General features: G+C 42.3%; 1 protein-coding gene and 1 non-coding gene across 4 annotated transcripts in view; both read right to left on the bottom strand.

The window, feature by feature from the left end:
• LOC126187668 (kinesin-like protein Klp10A) overlaps positions 1–14084 on the bottom strand; it is a 318100-nt gene that overhangs the window by 264192 nt on the left and 39824 nt on the right. The gene's annotated exons all lie outside the window — the stretch shown is intronic.
• On the bottom strand, positions 9597–9671 carry Trnas-aga (transfer RNA serine (anticodon AGA)). The gene has a single exon. It is a non-coding gene; the product is annotated as a tRNA-Ser (tRNA).

Genomic DNA, 14084 nt, shown 5'->3' with positions numbered 1-14084 from the left:
TTAAACTGATCCATAAACTGTGGATACTCACGAGGACATCGAAAAGGTAAACAATGGATAATGAACAATCTACGACTAAAAGACAATGAAATAGCTAGCAAAAATTTATCAGAAGGCATTACATACATTTTATACGCAGCATAAACTACGAGGATTCTCTGTGTAAGCTAAGTGCAGTCTTGTTGAATGATGACAAAAAGCAAATACGAAAATCAATTTCTCAACAACGACTGGACGTTTTTAAAACAATCGTGTTGATATACCATGCCTACCACTATGGCATGAAAGAAACGCCAAGTCAATTTTATTCGGCGGAAAGAAGTTTTTTCTAGGGTACACAAGAGTGTCTTTTCACCAGTTTGCAAATCATAAAGCAGTACTTGGCAAATATAACACAAGTCCTCAGAAGCGACTAGATGAAAAGAAATGTGGTATAAAATCTGAGATACAAAAGAAAAAAGATCGATAATGATAATGCACCTGCCCGTGAAAGTCTTATGACAGTGAAATAATTGGAGCATATGGCGGAAGAACTGTTAAAACACCCGGCCAATTCGTAACATATGGAACGCTGTCTTCCATCTATAACCAAACCGCAAATAAAAGTCTCTCTAGGAAACGTTTTGTGTCCAACGCAGAAGCTACGGCAACTGTACATGAGAATTCTGGAAACGTTTCAGAACTGGACTTCAGGTATGTATTCGACTACCAGGATTAGCCTTTGACAAAATGCGGAGGTCTAGAAAACATCTAGGTGTAAAAATGCCTTTTGACTAAGACAGTTAACACGGACGCAGGCTTTAAGCGAAACGGATTGGGAGCATGATTTGTCGGGCATCTTAACAGCCGGCACATGGAATGCCTCGAGACGGACAGCAGCTTATCCACTTCACAGTTTCGTCGTAGTCCAGTGAACGTGAAACCGAGGTCTGTGGTCGACAGTCCCGAAGAAGGCAACCAGGGAAACTTCCGAAATATGGTGTAAAATGCCGATTACTCTGATGCAACCGTGAAAATGACGGTCGTTCTTAAATCTTCAGTATGGAGTAAAGTGTCGCAGTACATTAATCCCGCCATTCATTAGCTAACGGGGCACTTTAATACCAACTTCTTGAGAAGAAAAGACTCCATAAATACAAGGTGTTTCAAAAATGACCGGTATATTTGAAACGGTAATAAAAACTAAACGAGCAGCGATACAAATACACCGTTTGTTGCAATATGCTTGGGACAACAGTACATTTTCAGGCAGACAAACTTTCGAAATTACAGTAGTTACAATTGTCAACAACAGATGGCGCTGCGGTCTGGGAAACTCTATAGTACGATATTTTCCACATATCCACCATGCGTAGCAATAATATGGCGTAGTCTCTGAATGAAATTACCCGAAACCTTTGACAACGTGTCTGGCGGAATGGCTTCACATGCAGATGAGATGTACTGCTTCAGCTGTTCAATTGTTTCTGGATTCTGGCGGTACACCTGGTCTTTCAAGTGTCCCCACAGAAAGAAGTCACAGGGGTTCATGTCTGGCGAATAGGGAGGCCAATCCACGCCGCCTCCTGTATGCTTCGGATAGCCCAAAGCAATCACGCGATCATCGAAATATTCATTCAGGAAATTAAAGACGTCGGCCGTGCGATGTGGCCGGGCACCATCTTGCATAAACCACGAGGTGTTCGCAGTCTCGTCTAAGGCAGTTTGTACCGCCTCAAATTCACGAAGAATGTCCAGATAGCGTGATGCAGTAATCGTTTCGGATCTGAAAAATGGGCCAATGATTCCTTTGGAAGAAATGGCGGCCCAGACCAGTACTTTTTGAGGATGCAGGGACGATGGGACTGCAACATGGGGCTTTTCGGTTCCCCATATGCGCCAGTTCTGTTTATTGACGAAGCCGTCCAGGTAAAAATAAGCTTCGTCAGTAAACCAAATGCTGCCCACATGCATATCGCCGTCATCAATCCTGTGCACTATATCGTTAGCGAATGTCTCTCGTGCAGCAATGGTAGCGGCGCTGAGGGGTTGCCGCGTTTGAATTTTGTATGGATAGAGGTGTAAACTCTGGCGCATGAGACGATACGTGGACGTTGGCGTCATTTGGACCGCAGCTGCAACACGGCGAACGGAAACCCGAGGGCGCTGTTGGATCACCTGCTGCACTAGCTGCGCATTGCCCTCTGTGGTTGCCGTACGCGGTCGCCCTACCTTTCCAGCACGTTCATCCGTCACGTTCCCAGTCCGTTGAAATTTTTCAAACAGATTCTTTACTGTATCGCTTTTCGGTCCTTTGGTTACATTAAACCTCCGTTGAAAACTTCGTCTTGTTGCAACAACACTGTGTTCTAGGCGGTGGAATTCCAACACCAGAAAAATCCTCTGTTCTAAGGAATAAACCATGTTGTCTACAGCACACTTGCACGTTGTGAACAGCACACGCTTACAGCAGAAAGACGACGTACAGAATGGCGCACCCACAGACTGCGTTGTCTTCTATATCTTTCACATCACTTGCAGCGCCATCTGTTGTTGAAAATTGTAACTACTGTAATTTCGAAAGTTTGTCCGCCTGAAAATGTACTGTTGTCCCAAGCATATTGCAACAAACGGTGTATTTCTATCGCTGCCCGTTTAGTTTTTATTGCCGTTTCAAATATACCGGTCATTTTTGAAACATCCTGTATATGGCCGCTGAGGTGCAGCCCCGCTTCATCCGGAACGAAATCCACCGATGAAATGACAACCAACCTCTAATACATCGTTTAATACTTTGGTTGTACCTAAGGAATCAAATTCCGTGTGATTACCGCGAGCGGACCCCACGTCTATATCCTATTGGTTTAAGCTCCACGACGACTTATGAAGAAATTTGTATTAAGTCTGCATTACTCTCCGAGGCTATTTCAATTAATGAAGCTAGCGGCTACCTTGAACTGAACGCACTGTGTAATGCGCAGAAATCCGGGAACAGGAGTCAATAAATGCCATTTCATTTTACCGCGAAAGAAACCAAGATTGGACTGTTTCATTACTTTAAATTATATAATACTTTCAGAGGTAACTTCTATCGACAAACTATTACTACCATCGCCCCCACACAGCCTCAGTAGGCCAGAAAGGAGTCAACGGCAGTTGAAAGCTGCAGGCAATCAGTAGCATTCTTGACTCTACGCTGCTCCAGTGACTGCGAGACACTAGACGCTAAACAATACACAAGTGATATGAATTCTAAACCGTGCAACCTCAATTTTTTTTTCATGACAAAGAACTTGAAACTAAGGATTCCAGTTCGATTACAAGCCAGGTTAAGTCGAGCCTAGATCACCTTCCATGAAACCAACAAAAAGAAAAAACGCTACGGCTCTCTTAGGGAGGGTTAGTGTAATGTTTTTACGTTGAGCACTTATTGTTCCTAGTCACAACAAAAAGTTTACGGTGTATGATAAATATTTTACATTACGACAACCAGTAGATACATGTCTAACAGCACTGCAACAGGGGAAACTGCTAAAAGGAGGCCGAGGGTTCACACACCGAGATCGGGAGAAGGTCGCTCCAAATGCCGGAGAGATGCCTAAGATGAACTCAGATCTTAGGCAGCAGCTGGGGCGGTGTGATCTCTGGGGACTGGCCGCAATCTGCGCAGCGCACTTTCCTTTTTCAGCAGCAGCGGCAGCAGCAACAGCCGCCGCCGCCACACTGGGACAAGGCCTTGCCGACATTGGCCGCCCCGAATACAGCAGCTACCACGCACGGCAGCAGCGGCTGACTCAGTCGCGGACCGACTGCTTCCTACGCAGCTCCGGCGCGTTAGCGCACCCACACCATCGCCAAAGTTTTGCACCCAGCATACACTGGAACGTCACAAGAAGACAGATGCATGTCTTATCCAGTTACAATCTGCAATGAAGGATTCCAACACTTATCAAAATCAAGAGTTGTATTGTTTTCTGCCAAAGCATTCCGCCACTCGGTGGATATCCAGTTCCGCTACTGGTGTGCAAATGCCAGCCTTTGTCATCGATGAACAGCAGTCAGTACAGGTACATGAACAGGCGAGTGCTGTGGAGGCCCACAGGCAGCAACGTCCACTGAATGGTCGTTGAGTAGACACACTCATTAGCCCCATGGTTCATTTGAGCAGTCAGAAGCTCAATGTCTATTCGTCCGTACATATCTCTGCAGCTGTCTTTCACACCTGACTTCTACGGCCCGTGATGCAACACAGTTGTCTTGGGGCCTGTTTTGGATAGCACCATTTTACCATGCACAGTAAGAAGTAGACCAAAGAGCACTAGCACAATTTGTTGGTGCAGGTCACATATATTCAGGGGCAAACTTGATTTATGACTCCATCCACCACCCCTTAACCTACTGTTATGCTAATTGACTTGTGACCCCTGTGGGTTGATTTATGATGTCCTCAGAGATCACCCAACCCTCCCCCCCTCTGGGAAACCCCAACCCTCCCCTGCCACTTGACGATACAAATGCACTCCCCTCCTGGGAGATACTGCTGCCGAGACCACCAAGCTGTCAACCAGTCAATTTACAAGGGGGAATAGTAGTTCAGCACGAACACTCGCTATTTCAAATCTTCTCACGCAACACACACGCCCATTTCTGTCGTCGCTCTACCAGCACACTGGCTAGTTCACTATTCAGCTATCCAGACGGCGCAACAAGGTGCAGTTGCAGGCGAAAGCAGACTAGCCGGTAGCTGGAACCTTTCTTCCAGTTGGCCACTGGTGGCAGACACGGGAGGTAAGTATCAGCAGCTTGGGCATATACAGTATTTCTAACCAATACCGCCCCAACACAGCCCTCCCCTCCCTTTAAAAAATCCACTTCACCCAACCCGAGACAGGGATGTTGTTGACCATACACCTCAAATTTCTCATGTGAAATTTAGATTTCTCACTTTTATATGAGTTATTTTCGAAGACAGGATAAATTGGGGCATACAGGCGTTTTCACAATGCTAACGTATCGTTACTTCTTGTGAAAATTCTGTAGCAGTATGGCTTAGGTTACGTTTTTCACATCAGTTAAAAAGAAATCTGTTCTAATCAGCTTAGTATCCGTTACGTCCTGCATCACAGGAAAAGAATATTAAACTCACTTTTGGTTCATGACAGAGTGCTAAGAGCAATCTTTATGCCTATCACAGGATGCTTCCTTACTTTCGAATCCTCTTGAAGTAACCTAATGCTTCGTTATGTACAAAGTTTCTTAAGGTATCAAGGTAAAAGAGAAGTTTTCAGTATCAAGACTACACTACGTACAACATTATAGATTCGGTAATAGTCTATTTTTTACATAGATCATCTCTCCCCGTGTAGGTGGGAGATCGAAATTTCGTTAAAAGATCTCTCTGCAACGAAAAAACACCTGATTACCACTCCAACCCCAAATCACATCTGTGGTACTCCAGTCCTCGCTTCCACCTGGTGGCATATTACTGATATCAAATTGAGAGACTAATTAACTAAACTGATCATGAGAGTCACTTTGCACAGCGAGTAATTTTTTTCCACCTGTCCGATTACACTTGCCAGATAGTTCAAATGGAAATCCCTGGAGGGAAGACAAATGTTCTTTTCGACGAAAACTATTGAGAACATACATTGAAGCAAACAGCAGAAGGATTCTACTGCCGCCAACATACATTTCACGTTAAGGACCCCGAAGATAAGATACGAGGAATTCCCGTTCATAAGGAGGCATACAGCCAGTCTTTTTTCCTTGCTATGTTTGCAAATGGAATAGGAAACAGAGTGACTGGTAGTGGTACAGAGTACCCTCCTCCACATACTGCGCAATGGTTTGCAAAGTAAATGCAAATTTAGTCTGTTAAGTCGTCATTCCGTCCCTTTATAGGCCCACAAACCTCACAGTAGAATAGTGTGTCTTATTTAGGAAGAAAACAAAAGCTGGAACTTCTGCCACCGACTGTCTCTCAGTAAAAATCTTCCGGTTAACTCTTAATTTTCTCCTTGCAGTGACTTCGTGAGCTGTATGTGAGGGGTTGTAGTACGTTCACCCACAACACTTAAAGAAGCAGTAAGGGTCCACCTCTCAATTTCCTTTCCAACAGAGTATTGCTTACCTGCCGTATACTCACGACTCTTCCAATCTTTGATGCATAGGATTTAAATCCACACGAGTTCCATGAAGAGATTTCCCCTACCAAGTCACAGGGCCCTGCTAATTCTCTAGAAATCTCATCACAGCACTGTTCCATTAGTTAGAAGGATGTGTAGTTCTCCACCCATCACTGACCAGGTAGAGCACTATCACAAGAAAAATAGCACACTAAAATAAAGGGCAAAATTCACAACGAGAAAGTATATGCAGACTGCATAAAGAAATTCAGAAGTATAACACAATTCATCGAGATCTAATGACAGTCTATAAATGACACGCCCTACAAGCCTGGTCTCCTTTATCGTATTCCTATGATTAACACGTTAGATATACAAAAGTGTAATGGTGACTTAGACATTGCAGACAACACACAACACCCCTCCCCCCTCTCTCATTTCATTTTTATAACACTCCATAGAGTAAAACTACAAAAACTTCACTAACGACACCTGGTAGAGAACTCGATAAGATACTACCGCATCCCTCTCTTCTAATATATTGAAAACAAATACTGTCTGCGTGTTGACGTCAAGTACATTAAATATTAAATGTACATGTACTGGTCCACTTGAGCAGGTGGACCGTGATCGAAGTCACTTACACAGAACTTTGTAAAATATTGTCCTCCTACAGCACGGGCGACTAAACTTTACAGACTATCAATCACGAAAGTGTGTTCCTGTCTCATCTTTCATAATAAATTTGATACATTGTTTCTCTGCTGTAACACATCCAAGCAGTATATAACGACAGCTTTCTATACTGTCATACATTTTGTTTTTCTGACTGAGGTCAGTGTCAAGTACTGAACCAGCATTAACACATTTTGATCCTTTGGCTCTAACAAAGCTGGATATTGCTGGTGCAAGTTAAGGTGCTCCCACAACACACAGGATGGCTGAAATAAAAGGCAGAGGTGGTGTTTCTTATTGACAAAAATATGGAAGACATCTCAATATATGGAAACTGGATGAGTCTGCAGCACTGTGAGGCATTTCCAAACAGCTATCTGAAAGTGATGACCTCTACATCTAATCTCATCTTCCAAAGCAAAGGGTAGCACATGTCTGTCTATTTTTGAAGAGACCCTGAGCATTGGCTCCTCATGTTGGTGGTGCATATTGCACCCAGGTATGTGATCACTGTTTCATTGTCCTAGGTGGTGGTCATCCTGACCTAAAACTCTTTGGACACGGCATCTTCTATTTTTATGGCTTAAAGTACATAACCACATGTGAAACAAGGGGGTATTCTGCATGACAAACTGATAAGAGAATGGATAGTATGCAGCATCAGTTGTTACTCCCACTGGAGGTGGAATGTAATGATTTTCATACACGTAGGGGGATATGTAGGTACCCTCAACCCTCCATATTTTTTGTAGTATTTTCATCAATTTTAAGTATTTTCCATTAATTTTCGTAATTTTATCAGGTTTTTCGTAATTTCAACACATTTTAGTCAATTACTTGAGGTCCATATCAGTACTCTCAACAAGCTGTCACGTCAAGAAAACATCTCATTGCATCAATCTTGTGATGCCATCAGCCACTGACATTACTGAATGGTTCTGAATCTCTGTAATGCTGCTAAACCACCCCCTCCATTTCTTTGCGAGGGTTATGTACATGTGGACACATCGCGAACCCTGTTACACAGCCTACATCACATGACAAATACTGTTTCGTAGTGTAGGAAATACCCATCAGCAGAAGGTGCAAAAACTACATTGCTTAGCCAAAACACTTTCTAAATCCGCTAAGATTTTATTACGATTAGCCATCTCCCCAATGTGGAAGGAGACAGTAAGTATTCTAGCATTCGCGAGATGAAGTCGGAGATTCAAAGATCGAGCACTCAACCCTCTGTTTTGAAATGAGCTACCCCTTCAATGAACCTATAGGCTAAGGATCCTGAGCAAAACTATATGGCTTCTCCATGCATCTCTTAACTTTTCCTCTGTCTTTAACCAACCCTCCCTGCAACATTGTCTCAGAATTAATTTGAAACAGACCACAATTAGTAGGGTACTATCTATGCTCACTACATTCGATGTCTCTTGATGGAACTGAACGAGCCGAGTTCCACGTAATAAATAAAGTTTGATATTTTGCTTTCCCAAAGAGTATAACACGTATTCCAAAGTTGTACTGATCAGTGCTAATGATACAGACCGGTTTTCTCATGCCAAGACTAACTGCCATTCTGCAAAGACTGTTCCCTACTAATCTTACATCACCTGTCCAATTACACACTATCTCTCTAGAAGCTTGCATGCTGAGGAGTATAGCACTCCTTGTTGGGTGTATAATGGATACAAGTCTCATACATTTGAGAGTAATGTGGTGATGTAACAGATGATTTAAAGAAGCAGCAATGTACGGTTTATGCATGTTGAAGCTCCAGACGGAAGTAGTTTGAAACATTTTACATAAATCACTTTTGCTACCAATTCTGTAGTATTGTAGTGCCTGGATTCCACACCAAGAAGGTGCTGGGAAGAGAGAAACAGTCACAGAACACAGACACATAGCAGAGACTTGCGATATGCGAAATTACATGCCGTGCTGCACTAACGCCACAAACGGAACGAACTCTCTTCCAAACACGTTTGTCAAGAAAATGTATTCACAGGGACTGCGGTACCTCACAAAGCTTCATCACTAACTTAGTCTTCATTTTCATAACTGCATTGATTCTGTGTCCAAAACGTGGCACAGACATGAACTGCTTCACATACATTTTTGTTCATCTAGAAGAGCCATTTAAATAGATTTTCTATCAATGGACATGAATTACCACACGTGCTGAGTGTTTTAAGGAAAAGTTCGCTGTTAACGATTGCAGGCAGGTAGCGCTCTAAGTCTCACACACAGAACCTGCAATTGCGTAAGAGTCGAATGCAAGTTACACTGCACAACTGATGAACCCCGAGGGAAGAACGGAAAAATTGGTTAAATACAGGATAAATTACCTGTCTCAACACTTCCCTTTCTCTAGGATGCATCATCAGTCTACCATTAAATCTTATCTCATTACAACCCGTCTCAACGAATTACTCTTACTTTTTATCTTTCAACCAATTACTCCTGCTTTCTATCATCCTTTAATACAGATCCATATGAATTTACAGGCAGATGGTTCTCTTTTCCAAGGAAGTGTCAAAGACTGCACTGAACTTGCATATATCCCTGTTACCTCAATAAACAACCAACAGAATGTTGTTAGAAAACCATGCACCAACTGTTCTCAAAGATGTTTGTTAGTTGACACCACAAGATTTTTGAATGGTAGAGAGTATAGAGAAACACACTGTAGATACTGTTTACTAGGGTTAAAACACTAACAGTCTTGCACATAGTCAAACAGGTGATGCATTCTAGAATGAAATTTTCACTCTACAGCGGAGTGTGCACTGATATGAAACTCTGGCAGATTAAAACTGTGTGCCGGACCGAGACTCGAACTCGGGGCCTTTGCCTTTCTGGGGCAAGTGCTCTACCAACTGAGCTACCCAAGCACGGGTGCTTTCTTTCAGGAGTGCTAGTTCTTTGCAAGGTTCGCAGGAGAGCTTCTGTGAAGTTTGGAAGGTAGGAGACGACGTACTGGCAAAAGTAAAGCTGTGAGGATGGGGCGTGAGTCGTGCTTGGGTAGCTCAGTTGGTAGAGCACTTTCCCGCGAAAGGCAAAAGTCTCGAGTTCGAGTCTCGGTCTGGCACACAGTTTTAATCTGCCAGTAAGTTTCAGGTGATGCATTTTTTAGTTGTATATTGCAGTCCCCCGGCTGGTAATACAATGCTCTTTAGCTAAGGACACTATATAAAAATCTTTAAGTTGGTTGCCTGTAACTTAGGGATCACACGTGGGTTTGTGATCCGACATACATAAATTTATTATTCTTCACTTGGGGGTCAATCACATTACACAATCTATTCCACCAGCATTATCCGCTGTTAAGGAAGAATGACCGTCTCTCATTTCCGGTGCTTCCATGTTATCAACACCTAGCACACATGCATCTGTTTTCTGTAAGTGTATCCACTATTTTGTTCAGGACAAAAGAGGTGTTAGTTTGGTTTCCAGATTGTAATGTTTAAGTCAATGGAAGTGCAGTTTACTGGGACAGCTTGGTCTGCTGGTCCGAGTTGCAGGTGTTGCAACTGGAAGTAGCCACTTGATATGGGAATTCCCCAGCAAAGGAAGTCTCTGCAAACAAAGAGGACAGCAACTGGGGGCGATCTGGCGGGCGGATGGCCACAAAAAATTTAACTTGTGCCCGCTATTGTAGACAGCAGAAGAGTTCACTGAACACTCACCATGCTTAGTGTAATATCAGTATTGATAGACTGTCTCTGTACAGTCCATGTACTAATACAGTGAGATGTGCCCATAAGAGTAGACGACTGGTCGTCATTCATAGGGCGGCCTCTTGGTCGGTTCAGACAACAGCATATGGTGCAGCCCATTGATCACCAGATATGTTTATCATGAGCCACGACAGTGTAACTACATCTGGTGAGTGCTTCATGACTGTATGCCTTGTGCGAATAGAGTAAAGGTGCTGCAATTGTTTAAATATCCAACATTGCAATCAATTTCCTGATAACTACTTTAAAAAAATGTTCCACACACTGCAATCTATTTCCGCCAATCCATCAATCAATATTCCCTGAAGGGGTCTGGTCTGTATCCACCAAGGACAACTATCAAATATAAAAAGGATTTCCATTTAATTAATTAGTCAATCAAATTGATGGATTAGGAGGGGACTATTTGAGTAACTTGTACCTAATCTGAAGCAGCTCGTGTTCAACAACAGAATACTGAAAGTGGCACAACACGTTAACCTACAGTACTTCAATTGAGCCATTTCATGCCAATTTTTTCAATCAATTTAATTAATTAGTCAAATAATTTGATATCGCAGGTGGTGACATGGAACAGAATAGGTTAAGGAGAACTGACAAAGGAAGTGTAGCAGAAATCCCCTTCAAAAGCGCGGAAAATTCAGGACGTGCACTCATACGGGAGAGGGGGGGGGGGGGGTGCAAAATGGAGGGGCTGAGCTCTTCCTGGCAACTGCCAACAGGGTATCACCCAAAATAAAGAAAATAAACTACCCTGTATCTTGCCTCTCCAGCAGTTCAGTGCAGATCGAGTCTTCCTACCAATTTCCAAACACAGGTGGGGAGGGGGGCTGGGGGGTTTCCCAGGAGTGGGAGAGAAAAATTAATTGATCAATTTAATTTATTAGTAAATTAATTTGATATCAAAAGTATGTTTCTAGTGGTGGCAGGGGGAGGGTTGGGAATTTCCCAGAGGGAGGGAGGGGTGGTGCTTTCTGTGTAGGTCGGGTTATGCCCAGAGGGTTATAAATGAACACCCAGGGTGTCATAAGGCAATTAGCATAACAGGATAAGCGATGGGGAAGGGGGATCATAAATCAGTCCAGTTTGCCCCTAAATTTATGCAACTCAAGCTAACAAAATGCGCTCATGCTCTCTTTGCCCTACTACTATGGGTACTTAAAGGCGGCACATGAATAGTTCACAAACTGTCATTTCTGAAATGCTTCCACCCTTGAGCCGTATGCCAATGGTCATGGTCTTTGGGTGTCTAACAGCTTCGTTTCCGCATTACGTCGACTGCACCGTTTTCCCCATCACCCAGGCACGCTTTATATTCCCTCCACTGCTCAGACTGCCACCTGCCGTCTTTGGGTGGCTACTGCACGTTGATGTCTAACAGAAGCGGTGGTCACAATATGAATGAACTGTGTAGCTAAGTATCTTACGTACGAAGGTATGCTGAGAAATAAAGCACGTTTGTAGAATGCGAACAAAATGACCTCGAGAAACTTTCCAGGTGGCATGAAGAAGGTAACTACTTCTACACGCATGCGCAGTTTGAACGAGTTCCGTTCATGCAGTGTGTTTTGAGTAGCGGAAGTATGTGTGTTGTAGTGCTATGTCAACACGAGTTGCATAGCGTGCTGTTACCAAATTTTTAGCTATTGAAAACAACTTATTACAATTTGGGAGAAATGTCAGTCTTAAGGTAACTATGCTGAAAAATAAATTTATGATTTTGAAGCTTAATAATTTTACTTTACTGTACTTTTCACCTGATCTTCCTAAATGTTTTTATTTCTGTTCTAGAATCATCTGTGTATTACGTTTCAGCCTACCCTCTTATCTGGCCTAAAAAGGTAAACACGAGTTTTCGCCGCAGAGTTGTTTAATGGAGAAAATACCAACTTACAGCAATATTAAAAAGGATGAGCTATGCGAAACTTCTAATTTATTCACAAAAATTGTCAGAATAGAGCAAGAAAGCTTAAGATACATTGAAAAATAAAAAAAACAAACGCAAATACCGTGACTATGGGAATGAATGCGGAAGTTTTTTGTAATCTCAGAGACAAGCAATTTTAAGCAATTCTCATGCATTTACTATTATTCTGGGAACTAATACTGTCACCCACCTACTTTATTTCCTTTGCCACTTTTTTTTGCATGGCGGTTCTTTCTTAATATCTGGAAATGGAACTTCACTTTGAAAATTTATACTTTGCATACTTCATTACTACCCAAAACTGTACAGCGACAGTTGTCTACAAAAAATGTGGTTGAAAGATTTTTGTGCTTTCGTTTTTCATACATATCTTTGTAATATGTGAGAAGTGTATTTAGATTTAAGCACACTGAACTGGTCTGCTACCTCACACCGATAACGTACCCTGAAGTCACTAACCAGTGTCCTCCTCCAACGTTGTGGTTCTCGTTTGAAGTCATCTACAGTTTCATCAAAGAGACATACTGCTTTCTGGATGGATGAAGGATGATTCGCAGAAGCAAGATGGACATCATTCGAACGTTATAGGCCATGGCGAGGCGGGAGGTTGGGGATGGAAGAAATGCGTCAACAATTGAAAATATCCTATACGAAGAGAAATATTTCGATCTCTTTCCTTTTATTACTGGGCTGAGGACTGCTATTAGCCGAAAATGGTATTACGTGAGAATATAGAGACTGCACCAAAACATAATATTAGTGCTATTAGAGTATGTGTGACGATTTAGACACTAAAAATACAGCGTTCTACACATTTTTTATTAATTGTAGTATGGAAATAAAGTCGAAATTAAGATATACACTGCGTTAGGGAAAGAAAAGTTACGTCTTTATGGTACACACGGTACACACACACACACACAAATAATTCCCTCTCCCCCCTCACACAAAAAAATTAAAACACTGAAGCTGTTTTTAAATTACCTACTATACGATTACTTGTGAAGAAGGAACATTTGAAATTTGTGATTAGGCAATGCTTGTTTTTTGTGTATAGCCTTCGGAATGCGACAGTGAGAGCTGTCCCTCAATCTAAACGTTCACATGTACTAGAGCCTTATATTAATTTACACAATGTCTCTTCCTCGACTATTGGCTCAGTTTGCCACACTATGATGAATACATAGTACATAAAGCTACTTGACAGGTCATTTTAGTCCTAGACAAGATCAGCCCAAGAGAGATCGATAGCATTTACGATAAAAAAAGAGCAATAATTAAAATTCTTTCAAAGAGTCCACGTTACATGATTAATTAACAGTATGCTCTGGGAGATTCAAACTTTATATACTGTGACATACGGTACATACTATATCAAAAGCAGTTTTTATACCAATGTTAACAACTTTACATGTGGTGGGAGCGCAAAATATTATTCACAGAAAGTACGACGCTCATTTTCGAGCAACTAACCTCCTTTCACAGATCACTGACGCAGTACTATGAAACATCGCTAAACAGGCACCGCCAAAAACTTCCTGCAGCTGTGGATGGAGAGAAAGATAACCGAAATATGTGCCAAGCCAGAATGAATCTTCGCAGGTGCAATCCAACGCTTCCGAGACAGATAATCCCAGCACA

This window comes from Schistocerca cancellata, chromosome 5 (genome assembly GCF_023864275.1).
Source record: "Schistocerca cancellata isolate TAMUIC-IGC-003103 chromosome 5, iqSchCanc2.1, whole genome shotgun sequence".
In the NCBI taxonomy this organism is placed as follows: domain Eukaryota; kingdom Metazoa; phylum Arthropoda; class Insecta; order Orthoptera; family Acrididae; genus Schistocerca; species Schistocerca cancellata.
The sequence above is the reverse complement of the archived record's forward strand: the minus strand, read 5'-3'. Positions and strand labels throughout refer to the sequence as shown.